This window comes from Salminus brasiliensis, chromosome 9 (assembly GCF_030463535.1).
Source record: "Salminus brasiliensis chromosome 9, fSalBra1.hap2, whole genome shotgun sequence".
NCBI lineage: Eukaryota > Metazoa > Chordata > Actinopteri > Characiformes > Bryconidae > Salminus > Salminus brasiliensis.
Window position 1 is genome coordinate 11,876,099 of NC_132886.1, and position 17,035 is coordinate 11,893,133.

A 17,035-nucleotide genomic window follows, 5' to 3' on the forward strand; every position below is an offset into this window, starting at 1 on the left:
AAGTGTGAGTGTGCGTGTGGTTGTACTATTGCAGCCGAACTCAAAATAGTGGACTAGACGTTTTCCGTGTGTGTGTGTCTTCCTTGTCGTCACTCACTCTGAGTAAACGTGAAGGCTGAAGCTGAAGAGCAGCTAACAGGAGCTGACGAGCGAAAGCTTACTGCTGTCCTGATCAGCCAGTTAAACACACACACACTAACACACATACACACACACACTCCTTGCCAGTCGTTGCACATAGGCTTTCTGCAACAGTTCCACTCAGCGCAGCTGTAAATCTGCAACAAGTCTTCACTTGTTCTGCTCCTCCACCCACACCTACAGCAGCCATAGAACAACACAGAGCAGTGGAGGAACGTGCAGAAGAAGAAGAGAGGGATAGACAAAGACAGATGAGGCTGGGGTCTGGGGACATGAGCCTCAGAAAACGGCGGAGAGAGAAGAGGTGAAAGAGAGAGACAGAGAAGGAATAAAAGGCAGAAAGAAAGGACAGGCAGGTGAGAGAGGAGGAGTGGGGCGAGACAGATGTGGCGGCTATTAATGTGTGAGATGGAGGGAGCGGAAGTGGAGGAGACAATGAGAGAATGATGGATGAGCAGTGAGGGAAGTGGAGGTGTGGGGGGACAAGGAAGAGCAAAACGATTTTGAGAGAGAAAGAGAGAGGCAGAGAAAGAGAGAGAGAATGGCTAGGAGGATGGATAGCAAGAGTGAAAAGAAAGAAAGACAGAAAGAATGAAGAGTAGTGACTAACAGTGTTTTTCAATGCTGGTCCTGGAGGCACCCTGCCCTGCACATTGTGGTGGACTTGCTGCTTTAACTCACCCCCTGCAACTCTGAAAGGGCTTGTTAATGAGCTGATTAAAGGAATCAGGTGTGTAGGGAGAAGGGAAAGCACTTAAATGTGCAAGGCAGTGTGTCTCCAGGTCCAGGGTTGAGAAACACTGGTGTAACGGATCAGAAACGGATCATGTTTTTTAAGTCATGCATCCGATGAAATGTCACAAATTTTTATTTTGTATTTTTCCAATATGGTACTGCTAATAAACCCAATCATACGTAGCTACCCCTAGCACTACAAATGCTCCCCACACTACATTCCAATACATGCAAAACCAGCCACTGCCTCTTTTCGACCTTCCACCAATGCGGCATCGCCAGGCAGCCGACACGCTTGGAGAAAAGGGCCGGATCCCCAGCTCCACCACACCAGCTAACAGACGACTGTACCGATCAACATCACTTAAGATTGATGGATTGATGCAGTAAAACTGAATTCCACACTGTTACAGGCTACCTCTTAACACCCCAAGGATTGTTACACACTAAGGTGTATTATTCAGTAACTGCAGGGACTTCTGTGCAAACTGGTGGGGATATTCTTTGGTAACACTTTCAGCCACCTGTGGTCCATAGGCTGTTCAAGGGGTTAAACTTTGGCGATTAATTTGTGGTTCAAGTGCGTCCCAATTGTCCATGATTCGTTACACCACTAGTAGTGACTAAGAAATAAAAATCTGACAGAGTGGCGGAGGATAGTGAGAGTTAAAGAAAGAGAGAGTCTAACAAAAAGAGAAAGTAGAAAGAGAGAGAGAGAGAGAGAATAGCACTGAGCGACAATAAAAGAAAGGTAGAGCGACAGGCTAGAGGAAGCATTAGAGAGAAAAAGAACAAAAGAATGAAGGAAAAAAGAACGACAGACAGAGAGAGAGAAAGAAAGAGAGAAAGCGAGAGAGAGAGAGAGAGAGAGGGAGGGAGAGACTGTGTGGTGAATGCACCCTGACAGGCTGTCATAACAGCTAGAATCCAGCACCCATCAGCCAGGGCAAAGTGCAAAGAAAAGAAGAAGGGATGACGAGACGAAAGAGAGATGAGAGCGAGCGAGAGATGCAGTGTTTCAACCACTGTTTCAATTTGGCTTGCAGGGCTCCATTATTGTAGTGAACGGTTCTCAGCGTTGACTGAGCTTTATCTAATAAAGCTCCTTTCTCTCTGCACTCACTGTCAGCATCACCACGGCCTGCACAGCTAAGGTACATTTACATGAACACCTGTCTGACCTCACAGTGATCCAGTTACCAGTCGTATGGAACAACATGTTTTAGGGGTAATTTCCAAAATAAATAAAAAAAACATTCCAGGACATTTTCCATAACATGATTCCATACATGACGACATTTGACGACACTCAATTTGTGGTTCATATTGCCGTCTATCAGTTAGAAACTGTAAGTATTTGTATATGTGTATATGTGACCTTGCCCAAGCTGCATCAACTTGCAAAATATGAATCGTATGAAGATAGGAAATCCAGGTTCTGTAACTCCAGGATTTTGGTTTAACTGCCTTAACAGCTCTGCTGCAGCTTAGCTCAGGCGGTTGGAACAAAATCCAGGGGTGGATTTTTACTCTCTGGACCTGAATTTTCCATGTTTAGAATCATATGATTTGACCAGCTCACGGGATTGGCTAGACTATGAGCTACATCACCGACAGATCCTTCCACCTCTAATTATAACATCTCAAAAAGCCATGTTGTTAGAGTGTGTGAGTAGTTTGAGCCCACTTTTAGAAGCTCATTCCAAGTGAAGCACTTCAATATAAAACAACCGGCTCATTTTAAAGAGTTTTAAAGAAACAATATGAGATCAGTACTGCTCAGCTAATACTTAATATGGCAATGAGAAAAGAAACAGTGGTATCCTGCCATCTCTACTTACCATGACTCTACAGCCAGTGCAGTGCTACAGGCTTGTGCTGTTGAGCAAACAGGCTCATACGTGATTAACACGGCATTCTGCTTTTCAGCCTCAGTGTTCTTCATACTCATCATCTTCTGTGATGAGAGCTGTCATAATAAATACTCTGCTGTTTCAAAATCAGCACAAGAGCCATCGCACGTTGAGGGATATGTGACAGAATGGAGTGCTGAAACTTCTTTGTGTACAGCTTGAGATGTACAGCTATAAATAACACACACACACACACACACACACACACACACACACACACACACACAATGAGACAAACTGTTCAGTTCAAACACTGTCACTGCCATCATAACCAGTTATAGTCCAATGTAAATTAATCTGGTAAAATGACAATATTAGTCTAATGACTGTCCCTCATAGAAATACACACACATGGACACACACACACTGACAGAGCAGTGTTCTACATATGAACAATGTCAGGGCTACAGTGAAACAGGCAGTACCAACTATAAGCCCTCTGCTGAATTATAGATCATACAAAGCCATACATTATTGAGAGGCATGTTAGGAGCGCAGTGCGTCGAGGAGAACTGTACTGGAGGCAGGGAGTCAGTGCTGTGGGGATAGGAGTGAGAAACCGCGCTAAAGGGTGGTAAAGACATTTAGGAGCGGAGTAAGAGAAAGACTAAAAGACAGTAAATGGGAGAGAGGGGTAAAAACCCCCTCTGCATTTCAAATATCTGCAGTTGTTATACTACCGTACTAAAATATTTAATACTGTAATGCCCTGAAATATCAAACAAACCAATTACTTGCAAAAAGTTTTCTGGCACTTGCGCATGATGCATTATGCATTCACACTTGTGCCATTTGATTCAGCATCCTTTTTTTTGTGATTTGAGTCTTATCCAGTAAATTATGTATTTAATTCACAAGAGAAGATGACTAAACTAAAGCAGATGTCTAACTGCAGTGAAAGCCAAGCCATGAAAACAGCTAACAATCTGAAACAACCTGTCAGCCTGCAAGAGTGTTTTAATTGGGTTCTCTGACGGACACTCAAACACACATGTACAAGTATATCAGCGCTCCAAAGTATTCAATCAGCTCTTTAAAGTATTCAAAGTCATTTTGGACCATTTTTATTATTTTTATTACAGATCATCCATACAGAACCACGGATAAATCACCAAAGTTGCACCATAAGAGTGTGGAATACAGCTGTTCTTCAGTTGTTACTTTTTACAGTAATAATTCCCTCAATCTGGATGCAGAGCTGTAGTGAACACACACAGACTGAGCAGCTGTCTGTCACGTGAACAGATAAAACCGGTACAGCCTTTAACATTAAGCCACGAGAGCCAAAAGGCAACACACCGAGCAAGGCCACACATCTGCAGAGACATCAGTCTGGTGTGTGAGTGGAGAGCAGAGTTCTATTAGTGTGAGGAGTAGGAGTTTAATATGGACATGGCAGTGTTAAAAAGGAGAAAGGTGTTAATCTCAGAACGACAGACTCTACTATTAACTTTTACACAACAGACCATGTCAAAATAAAAGTCACTAATGTAAATAGGCCGTGTCAAAATAAATGTCTGGTTTGACTAATACAAACGAATAAATAGGGCTATGTCTAAATAAATGTCACTAATACAAAGGAATAAACAGGGCTGTGTCAAAATAAGAGTCACTAATACAAACCAACAAACAGGCCGTGTCAAAATAAAAGTCCCTAATGAAAATAAATCATTAACACAAACTACTTTTAGTTTCTATTGGCGCATCCATCACACAACACAAAAAGGTTTTGTCAAATAATGTTTAAAACAAAGTATCAAAAAAGGGAAAAAATAGCTGTGAGGTCATGAGGTTTCTAAAGTGCTCATATGCTAGTCACTCACCAAAAAAAAAAAAAAACGGCCTGCATCTTCCATCATTTAAAGAGATCAGAGCTTTGATAATTTCAGCAGGAAGGCTGGCAGCCCAGCTTTCAGCAGTGGGACATCCAACTAAGAACTTTAGTGCTCATCCAGAATGAGCTTTCCCTGCTGAGCCTCGAATGTTAATTCAGTATTATCTAATACAGGCACCCATAGCCAGACCTATCAATCTACCAATATTCCTAATTGAGGTAAACATGGACTCTACACTATTGTTGTACACCCCAAAAAGTCTCACATTGTTTCCTCTACTTGAAAGCTTGTCTCTCTCTACTCTCTCGACCCAAAAATGTCAAGTACCTTTCCAACACCAAGGGTGATGAGTGGAGAATGCTATCATTTCCCTTCTATGTATCCTTGGTAGGGACACGTCAAAAGATCCTCAAGTATATCCTCTGCAAAAGAGAATTACACCTTTGGATGACAACCTTGCACATGATACTGACTCAGCGTCCATATGAAGGATGTGCCCCTTTCTTTAGATTCAGTTACATTTTTTTAAAGTTGTTATTTGAAACTATCTTCACTGAAATGAGGGTCTAAGCCAGAAATGCTTGTTGCAGGGATATCTCCCGAAGAGTACAAGTAAGCTGTGTCCGGAATGACAGACCAGATAGAGCCAGAAATCAGTACACCAGAACAGTAAGTCTGAATATATCATAGTAGTCATGAAATGGCTTGAGAAAGTTCTCTGGATAACATACTTGGAGGGAAATTGCATTGCACAAGACCCAAAAAGGGAACATCCTCATATGCTAGCAAAACAGGCATATCAAAACCTGTAGGTCTGACTACTTGGCGGTTAAGGCAGTAGACCATGAACATTATACTGTGCTTCTAGGGCCTTGTCAAGCCAGTATCAGACCGTAGCAGTTGTTGTGTTCTGCTCACAGCAACATTAAAGTGGTAGTTGGTGGTTGAGGTGGGCTTAACCCAGCAAAGCACTGCCAGGGGGAAGTGCCTAGCTGATTACCCCAGAGAAGAGGTTGTAACATAGTGGGTGATTAGAATAGGGGTAAAGGGGATGGGCTGGGCCCTATGTGTAACCCCAAGTATAAGGTGTAGGATTTTTCTTCATAGTGTTTATGTCTGAGAACAGGCTTTTTTTGCAGGCCATTGTTTTCCAAATGCCAATGGAAAGTTATAAATGTGATTTCTGAATTAATGTCAGATTTTATAGACTGGGCTAACTAATTAATCTCTGCTGAGCATACAGCTTCTGTGCACAAGACAAGTTCAATTTAGACTGAATGAAAGCAATAAGGATGTCCCTGAACTGATGGTTGCAGTGGTGTACCTGTTTTCTTTCCTGCCTTCCTCTTCTCTTCCGTCATGTTTGAACTAGATGACAGGTGAAGGGCAAGAGTAGAGCATGAGAAGAAATGTGAAAAACCTTTAGGGATACTGCATTGTTTACTTGTCTCTGCAGCTTTAGGAACTCAAACTAAATAAAAGTGGAGTGGACTGCCAACCTCTCAGTAAAAAAATCACAACACTGAAATGTTATATTTTATATATAGATATATGAAGATCAAAGATTAAAAAACATTTTGAAAATATATTACAATATAATCAATTAAACTTTTGGAATATACTGATACTATTAAAAATTAATTCTCATTCATGGAGGTATGCCTTAACTGACTTATCCCTCTGCCTTACCTCACTTATCCCAATAAAATGTACTGTTACATATGTGTTCATATAAGGCACTGCATATAAAAAGGTACAGTATACCCACCGATCCAGACAGTTCTAAATGACTGCCTTAATGCATTCTGTTGTACCAACTTTTGCTTGAGTGTACAAGCTTTACAGGACACTGACAGAAATCCTATTCAGTATAATGAGAAACGGTAAGGCACAAATCGGAAAACAGAAAGCGTGACAATATGCTGCCACGAGCCGTAAAAATAAACTTTAAGCTATTCAGTGACAGCAGCAGACAAAGTGAGAGAGAAACAGAGGCGGAAAGATTTAGATCCCAATGACAAAATCCTAAGCCACAGCACATGACCTATTCTAAGAGTGTGGCATTTCACACCCATACAAAATAAATATCACCTGAAATTAATAACACTCTACATCTGGGTTTTTTGAGTTGTGTGCTGCAGTTTCTTATTAGGCTGAATGGGATTTTTACCAGCGTTCTGCAATGCTTGTCTGACCTCATAACAACAGCTACCAAAGCTTGGACTTGTGGGCAGAGCATGCTGGTCAGTTACTATCACTAAACTATAAAAGAGCTCTCAGCAGCAGATGCCATGTGAGCACCATCTGACCTTTGATTCTTGGCCCCGCCCCACCACTGAAGCCAGTAGGCCATGGAGAGGCTCTGCTGCCATCAAGCCAATTAGTGAAAATGCTCATTAAGCTTTTAACAGAGCCAGAGGGGTGCAGCGAATGTTTAACAGAGGGGTGGGGGTATGACTGGTGGACAAATCGTTAAAAGAAAAGCAAATGTGATTAAATCTGACACTTAGAATATCTTGTCTTACAGGCAAAGCCTTTCTTTCCTCCCACTCTATCTCATCCCTCCCTCTCTTTCTGAAATGTGGAAGGATCTGTATATAGAGGCTGCAAACTAATAAATACTAAACACTGCAGAATACCATCACGTACAGATCCTACACCACTACATTTTAACTCCAGCATGGTTAACTGCATCCAAAACCCACTGGAGTTAAATGTAGTGGTGTAGGATCTGTATGTGATGATATTCTGCAGTGTTTAGTATTTATTAGTTTGCAGCCGCCAAATACAGATCCTTCCACATTTGTCCAAAGCAACTTACAAGGTTACTCACATTACATAGGTGGGCCAATGTAGTGTTAGAAGTCTTGCCCAAGGACGTTTATTGGTATAGCGCAGCATAGTCACCCAGACTGGGAATTGGACCCTTTGGTAGCTAGGCAGTAGTGTTATCCAATGCACCGCACCAATCAACTGCTCATTCATTGTTTCTTCAGAAATCAAGGCTATAAAAAGAGCTTTTTGTTGACTGTCTCTAATGTCCAGGGAGAGCTTTTGACAAGATTTTGGAGCATTGCTGTGAGGATTTGATTGCATTTAACGTTCAAGAGGTTGGATGAGCAGCTCGCCGAGCTCGGGAATCAAACCCACAACTCTTCTCATCCATAGTTCGATGCTCTAACCACTGAGCCACCACTTGCCCTTACCGCATGTATTGCATCTCATGGTCATATGGCATTATCTCCTGAAGACATGCACAACTTACACAAGATGTGCCGTGTGTGTAGTGAAAAGCAAGCATATCGCGGCCCTAAATGTTCGACAGACAGCACTGCAGGGCAGTGGTTAAAGCAGATGCCTAAAATGGTCAAATCTCTCGCTGCAGAGTCTGATGTATTGCTGCTGTGTGACTGGGCCTCCACACTGAGCTCTGGATAGATGGAATACAAACATGTTTGTTTTTGCTCAATCGCTCTAAAGCGAAAGCATCTGCGGAGCAAATTAGCTCTCATAATGGAGGTGGATGTCTTTGTGTCTGTTCAGTCGAGCGGAACTGCTTTATCCGCGCCGCAGTGTGTAAGGAGCACCGGAGCCTTCTTTTAGACTTAAAGGACCAGAGTGAAAACAGACTGCTTTCCCAGAATGCACCAGTTAATGAGTTAATGAATAAACTAGCATGAGCAGCATGCTGCTCAGAGTGAAGCAGGGACCTGAAATCCCAAATCCCAACCGCAAATGAACCTTAAACTACACTCACTATGACCATATGTTGACTTCCACCAGTTCTGTAGCATTTGTGTGTGTGTGTGTGTGCATGTGCTATAAGTATGCATATTTTAAGTCACAGTAATTACATTTTCTTCATTTCTGTCTGATTAGTGCCGGCATGGTCACCAATTCAGAGGAAAAGTGGGTGCAGGTGGAGAGAAAGAGGAAAGCAGTTTAAAAAAAAGAAATAAAAGAGAAAGAGAGAGAGAGAGTCCGGGAATCCCTGATGCATTACCATACAGTATATCTATACACTCCATTCTAATTATTCAACTGCCCACTTAACTGCTCTGGCCTACCTGACTTACTCACTCTATATCAATCAGCTGTCCCTCTGGTTGCACGAACTGTACACTTAAAGCAACACTATATATAATTTTTACCATAAAATAAATATTTATATTGGTGCTCCACTGACCTATAATGAGGAGAAAAGCATAGTTGCTGTTGCTGATCAGGGCTCGGCACACTGCCAACTGCAGTGTGTAACTTTGGTGAAGCAAGCAGGATGACACCTGCAAGACTTGTGCAATGCTGCGTAACTTCAGTCATTTTTGTGTAAAATCCTGTAATAATAACCTGCCACCTCAGTCCAGATGCTCATCTCAGCTCCTCTAGAAAAAAACATGTCTTTTAGGGGTGTCTCAATGCGCAAATTACACTTCTGTCTATAGGGGGTTTCCCACAAGGCCAACAATGCAAAGGCTCATTTATGCTCAACGTTAAATATAGATACGGATATGGACAGAGCCTTCTGTCCATCTGTATTTGTGTTCTCTGAAAGCTTACAGATTCAGTAGAAATTGAAAAGTGCCACGTGAAATCATGGGGGCAGTGTAACCAATAGCTCAAGTGAGACACGACTACTGCCGTCCGGTCACAGTGAAGAAAAATCTCTGGACAAGAAAAGAAAGACCACTTCCTCTTTTGTCTTTTTAAGTACATTATCACAACCTCCTACACCAGCATATTGTTGTACATAAAGGGTAAAGGGATAGTGATGGTGAAAGAGATGTTTGTATATATATATATTGCTTGCTTCTGTTATGAGGTGATTCTGAGTTTGATTCCCAGTGATGATCAGAAGTCTAAGAGAGCATTCATTTTCTTTAGGACGGCCCTCTCTAGGATGACAACTGAAGTGCCTGTTAGTTGAGTGCTTTCAAGTGCTGAGCTGTCCAATGATGTTGGGTGAGCAGCAGTTTTTGAAGAAACTGGACCAAATTTGAAAACATGTGGACTAATCTGGGAGATCCCAGAACAAACAATGCTAAGATTATGGGTTCCAGCCGGCTGCCAGGACACAATGCATCATTTTGATCAACAGAACGTCATTTTGAGTCACAACGCTGTTTAGGTTCAACACATACTGGCAGTTTACACTTAATCTAAGGGTCATTCACCAAGCTGTTTTTCTCGGTCATTTAGTTTCATTGATGCGTTGGCAGTACTGTCATTAAAAACTAACACGCCTGTAAAGCTCTGCGAAATGAAATGAACTGTGACACAGAAAGAGAGAGAGGGAGAACGAGAGATAGAGAGAAAGAGAGAGAACAGATGTGATCATGTTCTCTCAGCAGCTGTTGCAGTGCGTTAGGGCTAAAGAGGGCAGCCTGTGTTCGGCATGTCCGAGTGAATGGATGAGTGCCCTGCTCCCTCCCTCCACTCTTCTCCTCTATTACCCATCCACCCTTCCACTCTCCTTTTCTCAATCCCCCCCCCCCCCCCCCCCCCCATCTTTTTTGTCCTGTCTCATTGTTTATGCTTCTATGTTCTTTTCGGGTTGGCGGTAACTGCCGTGTCCTAAAGGGTTTGCAAAGTGGGCTTGGATGACCAAAAGGTTGCTGGTTTGATTCCCAAGACCAGCATCCATGGCTGAAGTGCCCTTGGATGCGTTCTGGTGTGTTCTCACTAGTGTGAATGTGTGTGTGTCCACTGCCAAAGAAGAGTTAAATGCAGAGGTTGAACTCTGTTGTATTGTTATGCCTTCTGTGCTTTCTTCTCACTTCACTCCTGTCACAGCGCCACCTTCGGTCCTCGGAAGTCATACCAATCGTCTGATAATTAAATCTGTTAACTAATCATTCAAGCTCTTGCTCCTTTTGCCCGCTCATCCATTCTCAGCCATTCTTCTTCAGCCTTGTTTTTTTAAACTCCCTCGTTCTCTTTCCTTGTCTGTACATCTATCTTGTCCTGTCCACCTCCTTTTTAAAATCTACTCCCTACATTCCATCTATGATCTCCACAACCCTCCTTTTATCCTCCATTCCCACCGTTCTCAACACTGGTGACATGTTTTAGGCAGTTGGTGGGGTCTTTTGTGTCAATCACCGGAGCTGAATCACATCCAATCACATCCTGGACTGTGGTCACATCCTCAACCTGTCCTTCAGCAAGCATCATGCAAATAAGCCTGAGTACCACTCCCAGTGCCAGTGGACCTGCCCTCACTAAGAGAGTGTGTGCTCATTTCTTTGTACTTGACAGTAATATTTACATTCCTAACACATGTTAACCCAGAGGGAGGAAAAGCGAGAAGAGAAGAGAAGAAAAGAGAAGAGAAGAGAAGAGAAGAGAAGAGAAGAGAAGAGAAGAGAAGAGAAGAAGAGAAATAAAGAGAACTGCAGATCAGGTCAGTTCCTCTCAGTTGGAAGAGGCTTCAGCTGTTGTTAGCTGGAGCTGTATCAGCAAGGAGATGACCCAGGCTCCGACCAGCTGTAGCCCAGGCAGAGTGTGCTGCTCTGGTGGGAGAAAAGCAGCGGGGATCCAACATAAGAGTCATCCACATGGAAAAGCAATTGCCCCCTAGTTACTGAAGCAACACATTAACCAAATTTAACTGATAATAAGATTCAACTGATTGAACACAGCCAGGCGTGAACACAGTCAGCCCTGTTGAATGTAAAGCTCACTAATGTTGAAGTTTACTATTACAAAGCTATTAGCACACTAGGCTCTGAAAAAGACAGGCCTGTTTCCTGTTGAAATACATCAGTCTGGGTTCAATAATATTTCTAAGGTTTTACGACAACCGCTATAAACTGAGAACTCCAAAAACACTGGTAGTCCAGGAGTGGCTGGAGTGTACAGTGGCAGGTCAGGTCTAGAGACTGTCTAGGGATCTGCAGCTCTCTCTGTGGTCAGCTAAAGTCAGTTTTCATGACTCCACAGTATGAAAAAGACTGGGTAAAAGTAACACTCACAGAAGATGAACAAAACAGAAGTCACTGCTAATCAACAGAAATGGACAATCCCCATTCCCATCCTCAGTGTTCTAAGGACAGACCAGTCAAAAATACAACTTTTTGGACCACAGAGGAATGTAATCCTAACATTATAGATTTATAGGTGATATAGGTGATTAAGGGAACAGTGTGGGGACTGAAACTTTAGAAAGTGCATTTTCAGAAGCAGTTTTGTCTGTTTTAGTAAAAAAAACAAAAAAGTAATTACTGCTCGGCTCAAAAAATCTCATTCCACTGACAGGGCTCCTTCCCGGGGGGCAGCTACCAGGGGGCAGCTTTACACTGAATTGATAAGATGGGGCAGCTCTACACTACAATTATAGGTCTTCAGACAGTTATAGAAAGAAGTTAGCTCTGTATTTTCAGTACGGGCACCATCACAGAGGCATGCGAAGACACTGAAGACAAGGAAGAGAAAACGAGAGCGTGACAAAGCAAGACACCAGAGAAGAGCAAATATTGGAGTAGCTTTGACACACTGTCAAGAGCGAGTAAAAGCAAGTCAGAAGATAATGCTCAATGAGGGGGGAGGCTCAAAGTGCGATTTTACGACAGTGGTGTAAAAGGGAATTGCACTCTGCAACTGTAGGGGGAGCCCAGGAGCAAATAATATCAATTCTTTCATAGTAGTCCTTTAAGAGGCTCTATCAAGTCCTCATTTGAACCTGATTTGATAGTCTGTGGTACTCAGGCATTGACTGATTGCTATTAACAGGTACATAATACATTCCCTTCACTATTACACCACCTCCACCAGCCTGGACTGTTTACACAAGGCAAGTTGGATCCAAGGATTTATGATACTGGCACCAATTCTGACCCTACTATCTGTGAGCCATAGCAGAATTTGAGATTCATTAAATCAAGTTTTTCCAGTCCTCAACTGTCCAGTTATGCCATGCAAAAGTTCAGCACCCCCTGGAGTTCTGTTACTGTTTATAGTTAGTATGTAAAAGGTTAACTGATCCTCAAATGGCATGATGTTAATGAGTTAAACAACATTTTCAGAAGTAAGCAAGATTACTTTTTCATTTCCATCTTTTATTTTCAAGGTTTTATAATAGTAAGAAAAGGAAAAGGCCTGAGGCAAACGTTTGGGCACCCTGCATGGTCAGTACTTAGCAATGGCCCCTTTGGCAAGTATCACAGCTTGTAAATGCTTTTATAACCAGCTATGAGTCTTTCAATTCCTGTTTTGCCTCCCCCCATTCTTCCTTTTAAAAAGGCCTCTAGCTCTGTGAGATTCTTGGGTCTTCTTGCTGCACTGCTATTTTGAGGCACACTATATGTCCTAATGCAGGGCTGCTCAATCCTGGTCCTGGAGATCTACCACCATGAAGAGTTTAGATCCAACACAGCTGACTCTAATGTTCAGTTGCTTCTGAAGGTCTTCATTATCTGGATCAGGTGTGTTAGATTCAGGGTGGAGCTAAATTCTGCATGGTGGTAGATCTCCAGGACCAGGATTGAGCAGCCCTGTCCTAATGTATGTGGACACCTCTTCTAATAGATTCATTCAGCTACTTGAACTTGCACCCATTGCTGACCAAGATGTGCAAACGTACACACACATACAACTTGTCTAGTAACTGTGAAGAAGAACTGGCAATAGAATAGGACCTTCTGGAGCAGATAAACATGAACATATGGGCATCATAGATTGACCTCTTTTAGTGGAATGCAATCAAATCTTCACAGCAATGCTGTAACAATCTAGCAGAAAGCTTTCCCTGGACAATATTCACGTAGGTCACACCAAGGAACATGATCTGATTCCGCCGTGCACTTACATTTACGGCATTTAGCAGACGCTCTTATCCAGAGCGACTTACAAAGTGATAAAGCAGACGGCACTGGGATTTGAACCCACAACCCTAAGATGACAACAACAGCGCTTTAGTCCACTGGACTACTGGGAAATTGGACGGGAGAACAATGAAGTTCTTCCTCACTTCTTGACTTCTTGACTCTTCTTTTCCAAGATCGATGCATACTACTGTTCCCACAGGCGCGACTAAGGTGTCAAACACAAATGTCTGACACGCTCAGCATTTGAGCACACCATGGCACACTGGAAGAGGGAAACTCAATGTATCGGCTGTTTGAAGAAAAGTTGCTCAAAGGCCCATGAATTCTCCGCCGTCTGTCAGACCAGCGTGATTTATCTGCAGCTATAATGGAGGCAAAGTTTACAGAAACTTCTGGAAATAAGCGTCTGAGGTGTTACACATCCATCAGAGCCAGACGCACCATTAATCTTTTTATCCAGTTCAGGACGCTGAGGGGAGAGAGGGAATAGATAATGAATGGGGAGATTGAGAGATACAAAGAAGGAGAACAAGAGAGAGAGAGAGAGAGAGAGAGAGAGAGAGAGAGATCTATGTCTAGGTATACAGCAAAAGGGACAATGGACAAATGGGCGAGAGGAAAAATGTCGAGATGAGATGATTAGAAACATGCAAAGGTGAGGAGAACAGAGCAGTGTGTGTGTGGGTGTGTGTAACACGTGAGGGGAGTTCAGTTGGTCTCACCTTACTTATTGATGTCATCCTTCTATCCTTCCTTCACCTTTACTTCTTCTTTTCCACTCCTCCCCTCATCTCTCTCTCTCTCCCTATCTCCCTCTCTCTCTCTCCCTCTTTCTCTATCAGAGTTAAGAGGCTTCTGCTTATCAATTCAGCTGTAGGTTGCTATGGAAACTGTCCGGATGGTCTGGATTTGGAGAAGCTTTTCGTTCATGTCTTAATATCTTCCACAACCTTGTCAGGGCAAACTACATATCACACAAACACACACACAGACACACACACACACACACACACACTTCTGCATTTTTCTAGCTTGACATGGTCCTGAATGTAATGTTTTTTTTTCTATAGACGTTTGTATGTCTGTGTGTGTGTGTGTGTGTGTGTGTGTGTGTGTGTGAGTGTTGTAACCACACTGGATAAGTGTTTTGTACGTCTCTTGTTTTAGTGACTATATGGCTCACTGCGGATTTAAAAGGCAGCTGCGAATTTTATTTTTAGCAACCAATGCCATGCAACCTATCTCTCTCTCCCTTTCTCTCTCTCTCTCTCTCTCTCTCGCGCGCGCTCTCTGCCCCCACTCCCTCCTTTGTGCCTCTACATAATTCTGTTTTTCCTCTCTCCGTATCTTTCTTTCATCTCTCTGCTGTGCTCTCCTTCTCTCCTCCCTCGTTCAGAGACAGAGGGAGAATCCTTGCTTCATGTTCGGCTTTCCTGTTGGTCTGAAAATGTGCATGGCTATCCCTCTCTGTCTGTCTTCTGTGCTTTTTTACAAACTCATACACACACACACGAGAACACAGGGCTGTGAGCATGTGTGTATGCCCACATAGCCGAAGCAGCTAAGCCAAGGTCAAGCTGAACAGCATGTACGTTCATATTTAACAGGCAGAGAGAGAGACGGAAAGGCTCTCTGCAGACGACACTACATCCTCCTAACTGTAATTAAAGCAGGGCTAAGCTGGCAGAAATAGGAGACAGAGACACTGAGATGGACAGAAAAAAATAGTGGGGTGTGAGAGAGGAAGACAGACAGAGAGAGACAGAGTGAGGACAGGAGAACAGGAGGCAGAAAGGGAAAGAGAGAGAAAGAGAGGAAGACAGATGAAGAGAGAGTCAGAGAGGAAAGGGAAACTAGAGAGACATAGAAGATGGAGGCAGAGAGAGAAAAAGAGGGGAGAGAGAGAAAGAGACAGAGAGAGGAAGAGAGAGAGCGCGAGTGGGGAGAGGAAGACGGAGGGGGGTGTGTGGGGGAGAGTAAGACACTGAGGGAGAGTAAGACAGTAAGAGAGAAAGAGATAGAGAGAGCGAGAGAGAGAGAGAGAGAGAATGAGAGAGAGAGAGAGCAAGAGAGAGAGAATGAATAAGGAAAAGAGAAAATGAGGCACAGGGGGGAGAGAAAGAGATACAGAGAGGCAGAGCTAGACAGAGAGGGAGAAAGAGAGAAAAGGAGACCCAGAAGAAAAGAGAGAGAACGCAAGACAAAGAGACAGACAGAAATAGGAAGACATACACAGAGCGGAAAAGTGAAAGAGTGTGAGAAAGAGAGAGAGAGAGAGAGAGAGAGAGAGAGAGAGAGAGAGAGAGAGATGGAGGGAGAGAGGTAGACAGACAATTATAGAAAATGAAGTAGTTTTGAGAAAGATAGAGAGAAAAAGAGAGAAGGACAGAGAGAGGAAGGTAGCGATACAGACTGAGGGACAGAAAGGGAAAGAGGGGGGCAGAGAGGGAAGAGCAGAGTTAGGAAAGGAGGAGTAAAAATGTCTCCTTGCTTTATTAGCGATGGAGCTGCTGTGATATCCGGTGTGCGGCTGATGACTGGGGTCGACACAGCGTTTTAATCAACAGCCAGACAGACACAGGGCGAGGGGTGAGTCTAAATCACCGCCGCCACGGCAACCGCCACTACGGCAACCGGCGCCACGGCAACAAGGGATGCTGAGCAGAGAGCGGGAAAAAAGGGTAGCAACAGAAAGTGAGAGTAGGATTTGCTACTCATAAGCTCGGCTGTGTACAGGAGCGAATGGCGGAGACAGGACTAATGTAGGTGCAATACAGGGCCAAGGGCAAATGCAGTGCGCTTAGACTTAACTCAGCAGAAAAACATATATGTGCTGGCTGATAAGGGAGGCAGGGGCACCTCTGGGATCAGGACTGCTGTTAGATGCGATTGCCTGTGTGTGTTAGAGGGAGCTGGCTGCTGTGTCTGTGTGTGTGTGTGTACATGCATGCATAATAGGTTCTGTGTGAGGCTGAATGGTGTACAGTACAGTTGTGTTGAAGCGGTCTGGAGATATGTGTAGGCATGTGTGTTTGTGTGTTTATGAGTGTTTGTAAGGCAGGTGATGAGATGAAGACTGAAGGAATGTAGTTGGGAACAGGCAGAGCCAAGGGCACACCTGTCTAAACCTGACAACACACGCCCATGGTGAGCTGACCTGACACCTGAACAGTCTGCACAACACACTTACACGCACACACTCACTCGCTCACACACCTGGCTTTATTTTTATACCTTATTAGGACTCAGTTGTAGTTTCTTTTTATGTATTATATTTATATAGCATTTATATATGATATAATAATCTCTGTCAGACACTAATGTTAGAAGAAAGGGCCTGGATCGAACCTGCGTTATAGTTTATCCCAATGGGGACAGGGTTGAGGTCACTGCTCTGCATGGGCCAGTCAAGTTATTCAACACCAAACTAACCCAATGGGCTGTGCTTTGTGCACTGGGGCCCAGTCATGCTGGAACAACTAAAACTACACCATCGGTTGGACAGTAACCTTGAAACAACCCCCAAAACCCTCCTCTCCCCACACAGACATTACACTACACCGCAGTGAAGTTGGATACAACCAAAATT

General features: G+C 43.4%; 1 protein-coding gene across 2 annotated transcripts in view; it reads right to left on the reverse strand.

Annotated features, from left to right (window-relative positions):
• nlgn2a (neuroligin 2a) overlaps window positions 1-17,035 on the reverse strand; it is a 197,597-nt gene that overhangs the window by 48,551 nt on the left and 132,011 nt on the right. The window lies entirely within an intron of this gene.